Below are 15,145 nucleotides of genomic sequence, written 5' to 3' on the forward strand. Positions count from 1 at the left end.
TGTTCATCGAGTAAAAAATTTCTTCAGCTGGTGACGTAGCCGGCCGTTGGAGACGCCCTAACATTGACTGCGCGGTGCTTTGTCCAACACTAACTCCATGGCTTTGTCCAACCTATAGGGACCACAGGGGTGGAGAATTTGTTCAGCTCAAATGGTTGTGTAAGTATATTCTTTTTTAGCTTTTTTAGCATATATTCTTTTTTAGCTTGAGGCACTGTTTATATACTTTTCTCATCACTAGATGCTCTAAAAAATGGTATGTTTGACATATTAGGATTCAAGGTGCCAAGCCATTCCAATCATATAATTTTTTTTTTGTAATTCGCACGTTTTGAAATTTGACGTCCAAAGAGGCCCTAACCTCCCAAGCCGGTGCGCAATCGCCCTCGTCAAGCAGCTTCAGGAGACTTGTTGAACGAGTCTCTTACATTGAAACCTTTTCTTCCAAGCACTACTAAAAGACCTTGCCCTAATCAACGCCCGTGTCATTCATGAGTGGTTGACGACGTCACCTGTTACGTATTCACCTGCAAAAGTATAATTTCTTTGTAACAGAAAAACGAAAGTTTCACCAAGTGCAAGCGTAACGCGTGACGTCACCAACTCAGCGCAACATCTTATTCACGAAGAACGCTCTATCCTAGTACTAGAAGCTCAGCCAACGCAGCAAGTCAGGATACGAACGCATCCACGTCGCCTGTCCACCGTCCCTCAATTCACCGTGCAGTGCGATACATAAAGCGGCTGGCTGAGGACGCCCAATATTAATTGCAGGGAGACACACACACATCTGACCTTCAGATCAAGCGCATCGGCTAGCATGGCATCCACGGCTATGGCGGCGGCGGCGGTGCTGGAGGTGACCCTGCGGTCGGGCAAACCACATATCGCATAGCACAGCCATTTTATTTTATGAAACATGCCTTGTTGATGAGAAAAGATGGGATCCCCATGTATCTGACCAAAGACCATGCTCCTCTAGATTGACCTAATTCACCAGGATCCGAAGTAATTCCTGCAAAGGGGAAAAGGGTAAATGAAAAGGCTGGCTAAGAGAGGTTGCTGCCTTGGCTTAATTGACTGATATGTTCCTGTTTCTAAAAAAAGAGAATAATTTCAAGAAGGCTTGGCAAGGGACTCAACAATCCCAAAGATCTGTCCAAAGGAAGCAGGATTTGGGATCCTGAACTATCACTGATGCAAGTCCTTTGTAAGCATCTAGAAATTTCAAGAGCTTCAGGTGTTCCTCACCCTAAAGGTGTACCTGTTGTGCACCTTGGAGAGCTTGGTATTGTTCAAACACAGTTGTCGCTTCCATCCAAAATTAGTGGAATAAGAATTGGTGGTTTAGTGTGTTCAATTTGTTACGAATGCAGCCAATAATTCCTTACAAACCATACATCTTCACATTGAATTGTCAGTATACCTGAAAATAATGTTAGTATGCATTTGCATAATTGTATCGCACTGGTATCCAATAGAGTACTTCTCTTGTGCCGCACTATGTTCCCCATCCGGCAACAAGAGAATCCGATCCTTTTGCCAGCGAGCTCTTTTACGGTGCACAATACTACTGGGTAGTAGTATAGAGTATAGGTTGTTTTTTGGTATGGGTAAAATTATAATTAGCACAATATATATTATTCGGGGATTTTTTTCGCACGCCATTTTCCCCCGCTGCGCCTTGGCGTCGCCGGCCCGCAAGAGACCAGAGCGTGGCAGCGCCAGCTATATGAGACGAACGAGGAGGACGACGATGCCATGTCGTTCGCCCAGATGCTGGAGGACAAGCTGGAGCTCCTAAGCTACTTCGAGACAGAGAACTTGCCGGGATGCAGCGAGCCCGCAGCATCGGAGTACCAAGACCAGCCGAACGACGACGATGTAATGGAGATCAGCCTCGACGAGTTCTTGGGTTTTTCGGCGGCCCGCGCCGTGCCGCCACGCGCTGCTCAGATGGAAAGCGCCGCCGCCGCCTCGTGCGCCAAAGCGCCTGTTGACACCAAATTTTGGAAATATGTTCTGAAAGGAAGGAATTGGCCGATGATGCAAAAATGATGAAATCTCCTAAATAAGGCTATTTGCAAGCTCGCCGTAGAAATCAGGAATGCGTGTGCACGAAGAAAGAGAAAGCAAGAAAGCTAGAAGATTAAAAGAAGGAAATCAACTCACGTACGGGAGGTTGAATAAAATATTCTGGCGATTAAGTTGGTTAGGGATAAGCTTGGTTAGAGATAGAGTTGGATTAGTTAGAGATAGAGTTTTTTTATTAGAAAAGATTATGTACGTGACTTGCCTTGTACGTGATTAGATGCCAATTATGTAACGTCAAAGGTCATCCGCCCTATAAATATAAAGGGTTGTGGCCATTGTAAATCATCACACGATCAATATACAACACATTTATCTTTTATTTACCTTTTCAGCTTCACGCCATTGCATTAGGAGTAGGAGTAGGAGTAACGTAACTTCTCGATGAGTTCCTTCTAGCAAGCTGGACTGCATCGACCTTGATCTCTAGCAAGCTGCAAGTCCCCATCATCAGGTATACTAGACTTCAACTTCCGGGCGCATCGACCTTGATCTCTAGCAAGCTGGGCTGCATCGACCTCGATCTCTAGCAAGCTGCAAGTCCAGGTATACTAGACTTCAACTTCCGGGCGCATCGCTGTCGTTGGGTCTGGTTCATCTACCAGTTATCGAGTATCTTAGATCTTTGACTTACGGCGCATCGCTTCTGTCTCGATCTACGGTATTCGCCAGTTATCCCGCCTTGATTAAGTTTGCATCGGCTGATATTTATCTGTTCTATCGTCTTGCCGTTTACGACACATCAATTGTTATTAATTCTATCGGAATAGACGATAGATCTATTTTTAATACCTATTGCATCTTAATCTTGGTTGCCCCTTGAGTGCCGTTGGAATTGAGTTTCATTATGATTGGATTCATCGGCTGGCGGGGTTTAAATTGACGTCCTACTGAGTGTTTCTAGGCTGTAACTACCGGGCGTGGTTTCACCTAAAAATATTGGTAGCGACGTTAGTTTGAATCTCATTGGCTTGTGGCTCTGGCTATGGTGGAGCAAGAAATCGACGGCGCTCTGTCTCCTATCGGCTCTCCAGCCGATGATTATCGCCAATTGTGTTGAATCGGCTGGATAGCCGATGAGCTACTCACACTCACCAAGAAGGATTATCTCCACCTTGTCAGTTAAATAGTTAAACTGACTGGCACGCTCGCGCACACCACGCGCGCCGATTTGGATTCTGCACTGGAGTTAAGCAGATCTCCTAAGTCCTCATGTGCTGATGCATGGTCCACCACCGCTAGAATTTTGCGTCAACACATTTTGGCATGCCTAGTGGGATACGAGGAAGCATTGGCTGATTAAAAATTGCATCGGTCAATTGGAATAAAAAAAGGGAGTTGTCTCGGCTGATTACAGAAAATATCGGCTGATTACAAAAAAGTATCGGTTGGCTTCTTTATTTCCATTGCCTCTTTTCAGCCGATGGACATAAAAAAAAGAGCAGCCCATAGAAACTTCAGCCGATGGACAAGAAAGAAATAAAAAAAAAAGAGAGCAGCCGATAAGAAAAGCAGCCGATGGGCAAAGGAACAAATGAAAAAAAAGGAAGCAGTCGGCCGATGAGCAAAGAAATAAATGAATTTAAAAAAAAAGGGAGCAGTCGGCTGATGGAATATCAAAGGAATAAATAAAAGAAGAAAAAAAAAGAGGAGCAGCCAGCCGATGGTCTCAGCCGATGGTACAAAGAACTAATGATTAATTTCAATCCGCTGGATACTTCCGTCATCGGCAATAAAAAAAAAATTATGCAAGCCAATCGGTTGGGAACTTCTGTCAGCGGTTAAGATGCTATTGAGAGTACTAGCTCGCACTACAGGCTTTACACAAATTGATTATTATTTGGAGATGAGCTGATGGGGGGTAAAAACTATACATCATCATCGGCCGATAGACAGTGACAAGATAATACTTGGCGTTAGATGATGGGGCTAGTTTATTCAGCCGATAGGGTAGCCGATGGCTTGCGACCAAATCGGCTGGTTCATGTTATTTAATTAAAGGATACGGAGGTATCAGTAAATGCTAATCGCTTCCAGCTTATAAAGAGCCGATGGAGGTGACTTCCTCTCAACAAAGCAAAATAAGATGTCGAGCTTACATGAAGCCGATGGAATAGTCGAAGATCCCATCATGATAAATGAATATGCAGTGAAGACGAAGTTTTTGCAAGGTACGTACCTTGAAGCTCAAAATAATCCTTCGTTGCCTGGACTATCAACGTGTAGACGAGTGGCCAAAGTGTTCTCAGGGCAGCCGATGGAGTGAATCGGCTTCAAAAAAAAAAGGCTGACCTGAATAGCCGATGGAATGGCCGATGGAGAAGTCTCGCCTGACAGCCAACGGAAATAGTAATTTATATGCTGATTACGTGGTGGCTCTAGAAAAAATATCGGCTGATATAAAAGTATCGGCTGACTACAAAGAGCATCGGTTGAAGTCTTTAGTATCGGCTGCTTGAGCAAGCGTCGGCCGATTGACTGCTCGGCAAAAAAAAAACATCGGCTGATTGTTTGGTTAATAAAGAAAATTGCATCGGCCGATTGGTTCAAGCAAAGATTGCATCGGCTGATTGGTTCAAGCAGAATAGTATCGGCTGCTTATTAAATATATCGGATAGTAATTTCGAAGTATGAAATATTCATACTCCGAAACTGGAGGACCTGTTCATGTTGACAACAAAAGCTTGCTGGTTGCCGCACTAAGTTTTGGTGTCAACAGACTGATCTGCTATTTTCACTGCCTGCGAATTCATCGGCTTAGAGTGGGATCAAGGCATCAAGCCGATGGAGTTCTTTATATTTCAAGAGGAGTCGATGTGACTTTGAATATTGCAATCAGACGTTATTGGCTCTAAAGACAAGTATCAGACTTCTATAATTAGTTTTGGAACATGAAGCATTCATACTCCAAAACTGGGGGCTGTGTTGATACCGAATTATTAGACTTCTATAGTTAGTTTCGGAACATGAAGCTTCATACTCCGAAACTGGGGAGCCTGTGTTGACACCAAATTTTGAAAATATGCTCTGAAAGGAAGGAATCGGTCGATGATGCAAAAATGATGAAATCTCCTAAATAAGGCTATTTGCAAGCTGGCCGCAGAAATCAGGAACACATGTGCATGAAGAAAGAGAAAGCAAGAAAGCTAGAAGATTAAAAGAAGGAGATCGTACGGGAGGTTGAATAAAATATTCTGGAGATTAAGTTGGTTAGGGATAAGCTTGGTTAGAGATAGAGTTGGATTAGTTAGAGATAGAGTTTTTTTATTAGAAAAGATTGTGTACGTGACTTGCCTTGTATGTGGTTAGATGCCAATTATGTAACGTCAAAGGCCATCCGCCCTATAAATATAAAGTGTCATGGCCATTGTAAATCATCACACGATCAATATACAACACATTTATCTTTTATTTACCTTTTCGGCTTCATGCTATTGCATTAGGAGTAGAAGTAATGTAGCTTCTCGACGAGTTCCTTCTAGCAAGCTGGGCTGCATCGACCTTGATCTCTGGCAAGCTGCAAGTCCCCGTCATCAAGTGTACTAGACTTCAACTTTCGGGCGCATTGCTGTCATTGGGTCTGGTTTCATCTATCAGTTATCGAGTATCTTAAATCTTTGACTTACGGCGCATTGCTTTTGTCTCGATCTACGGTATTCACCAGTTATCCCACCTTGATTAAGTTTGCATCGGCTGATATTTATCTGTTCTATCGTCTTGCCGTTTACGACACATCAATTGTTATTAATCTGTCGGAATAGACGATAGATCTATTTTTAATAGCCTGTTGCATCTTAATCTTGGTTGCCGCTCGAGTGCCGTTAGAATTGAGTTTCATTATGATTGGATTCATCGGCTGGCGGGGTTTAAATTGACGTCCTATTGAGTGTTTCTAGGCTGCAACTACCGGGTGTGGTTTCACTTTAAAATATTGGTAGCGACGTTAGTTTGAATCTCATTGGCTTGTAGCTCTGGCTACGGTGGAGCAAGAACTCGACGGCGCTCAATCTCCTATCGGCTCTCCAGCCGATGGTTATCGCCAATTGTGTTGAATCGGCTGGATAGCCGATGAGCTACTCACGCTCACAAGAAGGATTATCTCCACCTTGTCAGTTGAATTGTTAAACTGACTGGCACACTCGTGCACACCACGCGCGCCGATTTGAATTCTGCACTGGAGTTAAGCAGATCTCCCAGGTCCTCATGTGTTGATGCAGGATCCACCACCATCAGGATCTTGTCACCCGAGCGAAGCAGCACACCGAGTGCATTCACCGACGACGACAACATGTGTGGCCTGGTGTGTCCGCCGATGGATGACGAGTACGTGGAACTGATCTTATCGAAGCCCCTCGTGCAGTTTGATCCGGCTGTGCGTGGCACACGCGAGGACATCCGCATCACCACCGCCGTCGCTGGTATGTGAGATGAAGAGACGAGGAAGAAAGGGAATTTGTCTACCGTCTCACATCTTTCCCATCATATCCCTATACCACATATACTACTCATGTATACTACATATACTACAACTTAAGATTTTAGTAGTATACAATTAATCTCAACCGTCGGATCTCCTTTTCGAACAGTAGTATATCGTAGTATTGTGTACCGTAAAAGATGTGTTGCCAGCTACGTGTTGCCAGCTAAACTTTAGCCCTGTCACATCGGATATTCAGATGCTAATTAGGATGACTAAATATGAGCTAATTACAAAACTAATAGCAGAACCCCTAGGCTAAATCACGAGACGAATCTATTGAGCCTAATTAATCCATCATTAGCGAATGGTTACTGTAGCACCATATTGTCAAATTATGGACTAATTAGGCTTAATAGATTCGTCTCGCGATTTAGCCTAGGAGTTGTGTAATTAGTTTTGTAATTAGTCTAGATTTAATACTCCTAATTAGTGTCAAACATTCGATGTGACGGTGACGGGACTAAAATTTAGTCCCCTCCTCCCGAACACCCCTGCGTGTTGTACACCAACTCCGTTCCCCATCAGGCTCAACTTGCTAGCTTCTTGCTGTACGCCAACTCTGTACAGCGCGGTGCAGTTGGGCACGGCAGCGCAGGATGACTGCGTAATTATATTCTTTTGTAGATTCAGGCACTTTTGTAGTAGAAGCCAAATTTTCGACCAAAGGCATAGCCCAGCTTTATTAGATAGCTTAACAGGGCGATACATAAGGCCGTCCGTTCACTAAAGACACCAGTTCACCAGTTTTACAGGTTCAGAGCATAGAAGGACAGAACACCCTCTAGAACAATCTCTCAGCCAACCTCTAGGGGTCTGATTGGTTTCAGGATCGGCGGAGCCTGACATGCAGGATATCGGCAGCTAGACTTTCCCCATGCAACTGGTATCTGATTGGTATCTGATTGGTTGAAGCCTTTATCGAGCCAGACTAGCTAAAGAACTTGATTGGTTGCCGGCTGCTTTTCTTATGTCTATGCGCACCTCCCGAGGACTCACCACTGCACCGCGCGAGCCTGGCTTCGAGGGAACGAGAACTTTTATTGCATCTCGGGAGCTTGTTCTCGGGAGCCGAACTCGAGGAGTCCTTTTGCATTTTGCATCCCGCGAGACACGCTCAATAGCTAGCGCAGGCAACCAATCAACCCAAAACTGCATGTCATTCCGCGTCTTCCAAATCGCCCACAGCGGGATAAGGTACAGATCCTGCCCTTTGTCCACGTAGCGAAACAGCATGAGAGGCGACTCCCATGGCGACCACCCACCAGAAACCCACTCGCCGCCCAAATCCACCATCCCGGCCAACAACCACACCAAATCCACCACAGATCAGGATGCGCCTGGCGACGATCTACAAATCCACCCAACCTTTGTAGCGGAAGAACCGAGAAGGACCGAGATCGAGTCATGCCAAGAGCAAGCAAGGTATCAAGGACCAGTCGAGGACACCGGTGTGCAGGAGCTGACACCAGCGGCGGCCCGCCATCAAGATGAGGATGCTCCTTCCCAAGATCATCAAGCAAGGCCGGAGGACAGCATTCTTCCGGATCTCGCCCAAGATCTGCGCCTACAGGCGGACATCACTCTGACAAGACCAGGGGCGAGACTTGATGGGCCAGATGAAGACCCCCTGGTGAAGGATCTCCTCCAACGGCTCGCCAGTAGGGAGATCCCGCAGAATCCACCAGCGGACGTCACCACGGCACAGACTCCCCAAGGTACGCGAGTTATGGGGAGAGAGATGAAGCAGTCCATCAGTTCAGAGAAGGGGAAAGGGCAGGTAGCTGAAGCAAGACCGAGGCAACATTCAATTCAGCTAGCAGCGAGAGAAAGGAGTAATACCACAGGCAATTGGAAGTTCCAGAGTGGTGAATGCTCGAGAGTATCAGGGGCACAAGGCAGGCAATCTTCCTATTACCAAGAACGATCCAAGCGACCTTCCCAACAAGAGTGTCCCAGGCGAACAGAGCGTCACTGGCAGCCAGAGGCACAGCTGGAAGAACACGGCTTCCAGATTGTCAAAGCACCCTACTGGTGGAGAAAGATTGGAACACATTCAAGAGAAGATTCAAAACACCACCAACCGGGCCAGGAAGAACGAAGGAAGAAGTACAGGGAGCACGTCAAAGGCAAATGCCTTAATTGCTATTCCACACAGCACAGAGTAGCACACTGCAACTACCAAGCTAAATGCTGGAGATGTTTGAAGCCAGGGCACCAAGCCCTCTCCTGCCCATCCCGAAGAAATCGATATAAGCAACCCTCACCAGAGCAACAACAGCACAGCCACACTCCTCCTCGTTCAACCCAGGCCGGCCAGGCCACTCGCACGGCCGACCGTTCTTATCTCCAAGCAGCAAAGGGGGAGTCCACCCCCATGGCGGCGTACCCGGGAGACCCGCGTGCTCGCCCGAACCAGGCCTTCTGCGCGGTCACGGCAACCGGATCAATCAAGCGCAGGAGGGAGGCGTTGGTGGGCAGGTCGGCGGTCTGTTGGCTCAATGGCAACAGCCACGACACCGGAACACACCACGTCGTCGAAGCCCTCGAAGAGCAGCTCCACATCAACCGTCATGAGGTGCGCGTCGTCAAGCACTTCCCCGAGCAGTACCTGGTGTTCTTCTCCGACTGCAGAGCATACAACCGCGTCCTCCATCACCGTGGCATCCGCAACAGAGGACGGGTGTTCAACTTCGAGCCATGGTCTGAAGGCCGAAACGCGGTGGAAAGCAAGCTGGAGTACAGAGTCCGCCTGCGTATTGAGGGCATGCCGGTCCATGCCTGGTCCGAGGCGGTGGCAGCCCAAGTCATCGGCCAACACTGTGCCATCCACTTCGTCGAGGAACAGTCACGCCGCCAGGAACGCACAAGGACATATGACCTGTGGGCATGGTCATCCAACCCAAGTAAGATACCCAAGAAGGTTTTGCTAACCGTTACTGATCCTGACAGGGAGCAGCAACCCATTGACGTCCCCCGCAACCTCGTCGAGATGCACCTTGACCCACCCAGGGGCTTCAAAGGGGCCTACAATTACAAGCTGCACATTCATCTGGATGTGGTGGAGGACCTCTCCTTCCTCCACGGGAGGGGTGGAGGCGGCGGACACTACAGGAAGCCACGCCGGGAGTTCCTCTGGAACTACGGGGCAGCTGACTCCCTCGGAGAACGGCGCAGCGGCCAGGGCCACGACGACCACACAGGACGGGACTACCGACCACGACACGACAGAGACGACTACGATGACAACTTCCAGCGTGGCGTGCGTCGCCACCGCAGCAACTCCGCCTGGGGGAGAATGACGCGCTGTCGGGGGACAGTGGACGACTGCTATAGCTCCAACCGCTACCGCGACAGCAACCACGACTACACCGGCCACCGTAGCAGGGTTGGGCCACCGGACAGCAGCAACCTGACATGGCACAAGAAGAAGGGCCCCCTCAAGAGTGTCACCTTCGCCAACCCAATGGTACAGATCTTGGGTGAGTCCTTGCATCTCCCTATCCAGTGCTACACAGATGAGGCCCTTATCCCCCAGGACAGAGCAGAGGAAGCAATGGAAAGGAGTGATCCAATGAGAGAAGAAATGCTCATCACTCACTGTTATGCAGGGTTCCCATCCAAGGAGCAGCGCATCCTGGATATGCTGGAGGCGCCAGGTTGGACTCCAGTCCCATCCCCAGTTGGCGGCATCAACACTGACAGCAGCACACTCAGCTTCAAGCCATTTGAGGTGCACAATCCTACAACTGAACTTTCCACTGCAAGTCATGAATTATGTTTGTGGGATAAGATAATTCAATTAGAAAATCAAGCACAAACTCTTGAGTCTCCTACACAGCCATCTCCAACGATCCTAGAACCTACTGAAGTAAACACAAACCTGACATTCAGCACTGCCACTACATCCGATTCGCCTGAAGTCGCTACCACTGAACCTCCTGAACGCACATTACAAGTGGCTAATACTGTGAGAGTGCAAACCCAGGAACCAAGCAGAGCAGACGCCTCCACCTCCACAAACAGATCAAATAACTCTGAAAATGTGCTAGCTGATAGGGAGACAGACCAGGTGGACGACATGACCAGCTTCCTTAATTTCATCTCACATGTACCAGTTGCTCCCATTTTGCACACACCACCGAGAGTAAATCCCATCCAGCAAGAAAGCCATGGAAACATTCCAGCTCCTAGCCACAGGAAGAGCTCACGCCTAGCAGACAAAGCTAAGCTACACTCAGGCAAAGATAGCATTCAGCTTGCACAGAGTATTCTGATTAGCAAATTGGGGGAATTATCACCAAAAGCACCGCACCAAGATAAACCTGACTTTGATAATTTTACGCAGCATCTCCCGAAGCCTTTGACAAGCATGAAGATGGCTGCGATCCAGACTCTGGTGGAGCAAGGAAACAAGCCTAGGAGCAAGAAGAAAGGCAAGGTGACGCCGGCGCCTGTAGAGACAATGGAGGCATGACCATCGCCTCCCAGTCTCGACCTCCCAGTCTCTTAGTCGTTATATTTTTATTAGCATGTTTAAATTGAAAACTCAGAACTTCCCTCGGTGTGTAATTTTAATGGGGTCCTACGGCTTCAGCGGTATTTGGACCACGACGGGCCTAGAGTCGACGTCCATGAAGCTCGTCAAGTTGCCCGCGACGGTGATTTGTTGGTGCCTGGCTTTGTATCCGACCTTTGCGTCTAGCCCCATCGTGGGTTTGTATCAGGCCTTTACGCCTAGCCCCATCGGCACAATCCCTTTAACAACTCAAGCTGTGCAAGTTGATAATCATTGTTATGTCGCAAAAAGACTGTAACATACTATGCTGGAATGTCAGAGGATTAAACGCGGCCGCACGTAGAGCGAGTGTGCGCAATACGATCATCTCATCAGGGGCAACAATCATTTGTCTTCAAGAAACTAAAATAGCCCATTGGACAACACGCCTTATCAATGAGACGCTGGGACAAGATTTTGCAAAAAATTTTGTCGCCCTACCAGCCAACGACACAAGGGGTGGCATCATCCTAGCAGCAGCGGATAGGCATTTCCGTCTACATGACACCCTCACTACGACATACACACTATCCGCGACCATTACCATGAAAGCGGACAATACGTCCTGGAAGATCACGGGGGTTTACGGACCACAGAGCGACCAGGAAAAATTGAACTTCCTAGATGAATTAAAGAATCTAAAAGACCAAGTCCCTGAACGTTGGCTAATAGTGGGAGACTTCAACCTGATATACAAGGCCGAAGACAAAAACAACGGTAGACTAAATAGAGGGCTCATGAGAAGATTCAAGCAAGTTCTTGACATAAACCAACTCATGGAATTAGACCTACGGGGCAGAAGATATACGTGGAGCAACGAACAAGATTCGCCAACATTTACCAGAATCGACCGATTCTTCGGAACACCAGAATGGCATACCCTCTTTCCAAACTCCGACCTGCAAGCTCTACCGACCATGGGATCAGATCATTGCCCATTATTTTTAACAGGGGACGTGGCACGGCAACACTACACTGGTTTCCGATTTGAATCATTTTGGGTGTCCATGCCAGGATTCATGGAAATAATTCAGGGGGTTTGGAATCAGTCAGTCAACACGCAGGACGCCATTCTGCGAATGCATGTTAAGCTCATCCGAGCATCAAAAGCACTTAAGCTATGGAAAAGGCAAAACCTGGGCAATCTAGCATTACGATTAGCCATAGCAAAGGAGGCTCTCCTCCTCCTGGACGCCGCACAGGAACAACGACAATTGACACTAGCGGAGCTTGAATTCCGTAAATATCTAAAGGCAAAATCAGATGGACTGGCGGCCATCCAAAGAGCCAGGGCACGACAACACTCCAGACTGACATGGATAAGAAAAGGAGATGCATGCACCAGATTGTTCATGTTATACGCAAATAACAGGAAGAGAAGACTACACATCCCCATGTTAAATACCAATCTGGGCCCAACTACTAATCATCAGCAAAAAGAAGAAGCAGTGTATGAACACTTCACGAGCCTAATTGGGGAAGCGCAAGAACGAACGTTGAGTCTAAACTGGACCAATTTGGGATACCAACCACATAATCTAAATGAACTTGAAGATCCTTTTGAAGAGGATGAGATAAAAAATGTGATCAAGCACTTACCGACAGAGAAATCACCAGGACCGGACGGTTTCATCGGCCTATTTTATAAGAAATGCTGGCCCATCATAGGCGCGGACCTAGTCGCGGCACTCCAGGCCTTCCACTCCTTACGAACACGACGTTTAGACCTTATCAATGAAGCCAACATTGTGCTACTGCCTAAAAAAGAGGACGCCACCAACCTATCTGATTTTCGGCCAATTAGTCTTATCAACAGCCTCGCCAAAATCATAACTAAACTGCTAGCGGACAGACTGGCTCCGAGGCTAAATGAGCTTGTCTCCGGTTCCCAGAACGCCTTCATCAAAAAAAGATGCATACACGACAATTTTATCTACGTACAAAGTGTAATCAAAGCCTTGCACAAGGCTAAAAGGCCAGCATTCTTCATAAAGTTGGATATCTCAAAAGCATTTGATTCATTGAGCTGGGCCTTTCTCCTTGAAGTATTGGAGGCACTGGGTTTCGGACAACGATGGCGAGATTGGGTCTCAATACTACTTGCCACTTCAACCTCTAGAGTGCTACTCAATGGTACTCCAGGGAAAAAAATCCGGCATGCGCGAGGAGTGAGACAAGGAGACCCCCTTTCCCCGATGATGTTCATCCTGGCCATAGATCCACTCCACAGGATAATAGAACTTGCGGCAAACACAAACATCATACATCCAATCCTCCCGCGGGCAGCCAAGTTGAGATGCTCACTCTACGCAGACGACGCAGCACTTTTTGCTAACCCAGATCGACAAGAACTGTATCGCATGCAACAACTGTTACAAACCTTTGGAAATTGTTCGGGCCTAAAAGTTAACTTGAGCAAAACAGAAATCTTCCCCATCCGTTGCAATGACGAATTAATCTCAGAGGCTTTGGTGGACTTCCCGGGCAAAGTGGCGGCTTTTCCTGGAAAATATTTAGGACTCCCATTGCACACACGTAAACTAAGGAAAATGGACATCCAGCCCCTCATTGACAAGGTCGGTGCCAGACTGTCAGGATGGAAAGGAAAATTGCTATCATCAGCAGGGCGCGAAACACTAGTTAAAAGTGTCCTCACAGCTCAACCAATTTACCACCTGACCGTTTTTCCTACTCACAAATGGCTCATCAAGCAAATAGATCGACTAAGAAGAAGCTTCCTATGGAAAGGAGAGGAACCAGAGAAAGTAAGCGGAGGACATTGTCTAATCAATTGGCCGACGGTATGTACACCTAAAGACCTTGGAGGGCTAGGGATCCTAGATCTCGAAAGACTAGCAAGGGCACTCAGAATGAGATGGCTCTGGTTCCAGTGGAGAAACAACGATAAATCATGGGCGGGACTAGAGATCCCTTGTGACAAAACTGATAAAGACCTATTCAATGCGTCAACAATAGTCAAAGTGGGCAAGGGAGCAAGGACGAATTTCTGGCATTCCAGCTGGCTCGATGGGAGAGCACCAAAAAATTTGGCACCGTCACTTTTCATTAAATCAAGAAGAAAAAATTTCACCGTACAACAAGCACTACGAAACAATTTCTGGATCGCGCAGGTCTGCCCGCTGACAACCGAGGATGAAATTTGCGAATATGTCAATCTATGGGAAGAAATTCAGTTACTAGAACGTGACCCAGAGGGCGCGGACCAAATCACATGGAGATGGACACAGACAGGAGAGTACACAACAAAGAGTGCTTATCGCATACAATTTCAGGGCAAGACAAAGACACAAAATATATGCCCGATATGGAAGGCAAAGACCGAACCCAAATGTCGTTTTTTCGCATGGATCCTGCTACACAAGAAGATTCTCACAGCTAACAACCTGGCAAAGAGAGGCTGGCCGCATGACCCCCAATGCAAACTATGTAACTCTGAAGCCGAAACACCAACACACATTTGCAAAGATTGCCCATACACTAAGACAGTGTGGTCCAAGCTTACAACCTGGTATAGCCTGCAAGGCCTACCAGCAAGTGATTCAACCCCCTCGGTAAGTGGATGGTGGAAGAAATGCAGAGCAAAATTGGATAAGCAAACGAGACCGACCTTTGATGGCCTCATCATCTATTTCTGGTGGAACATATGGAAGGAAAGAAACAGGAGAGTCTTTAATCATGAATCCAAATCAACTGAAGAGGTAGCGTACTTAATCAAAGAAGACGCCCAACAATTCAGCTTCGCTACACAAGGACCAACAAATCAGTAGTCGAGCATCTCGCTGGTTCGATCACCCTCGTCAAACTAAATATAAAGCTGGTGAAAGAAGCACCGGAATTGTAGCACTGTTTCTTGCTTTCGTTCTTCAGTTTTCAGGGAATTTAGTTGTCTAGTTTGCTTGGGAGTTGTTGTTTTGTTGAGTTTGGACGGCAGTAGATGAGATACTGCCTGTTGTACAGACTTGTTCCTTTTTCCTTTTTTTCTCTTCTAATAAAATTTA

The sequence above is a fragment of the Setaria viridis genome, chromosome 7 (genome assembly GCF_005286985.2).
Source record: "Setaria viridis chromosome 7, Setaria_viridis_v4.0, whole genome shotgun sequence".
NCBI lineage: Eukaryota > Viridiplantae > Streptophyta > Magnoliopsida > Poales > Poaceae > Setaria > Setaria viridis.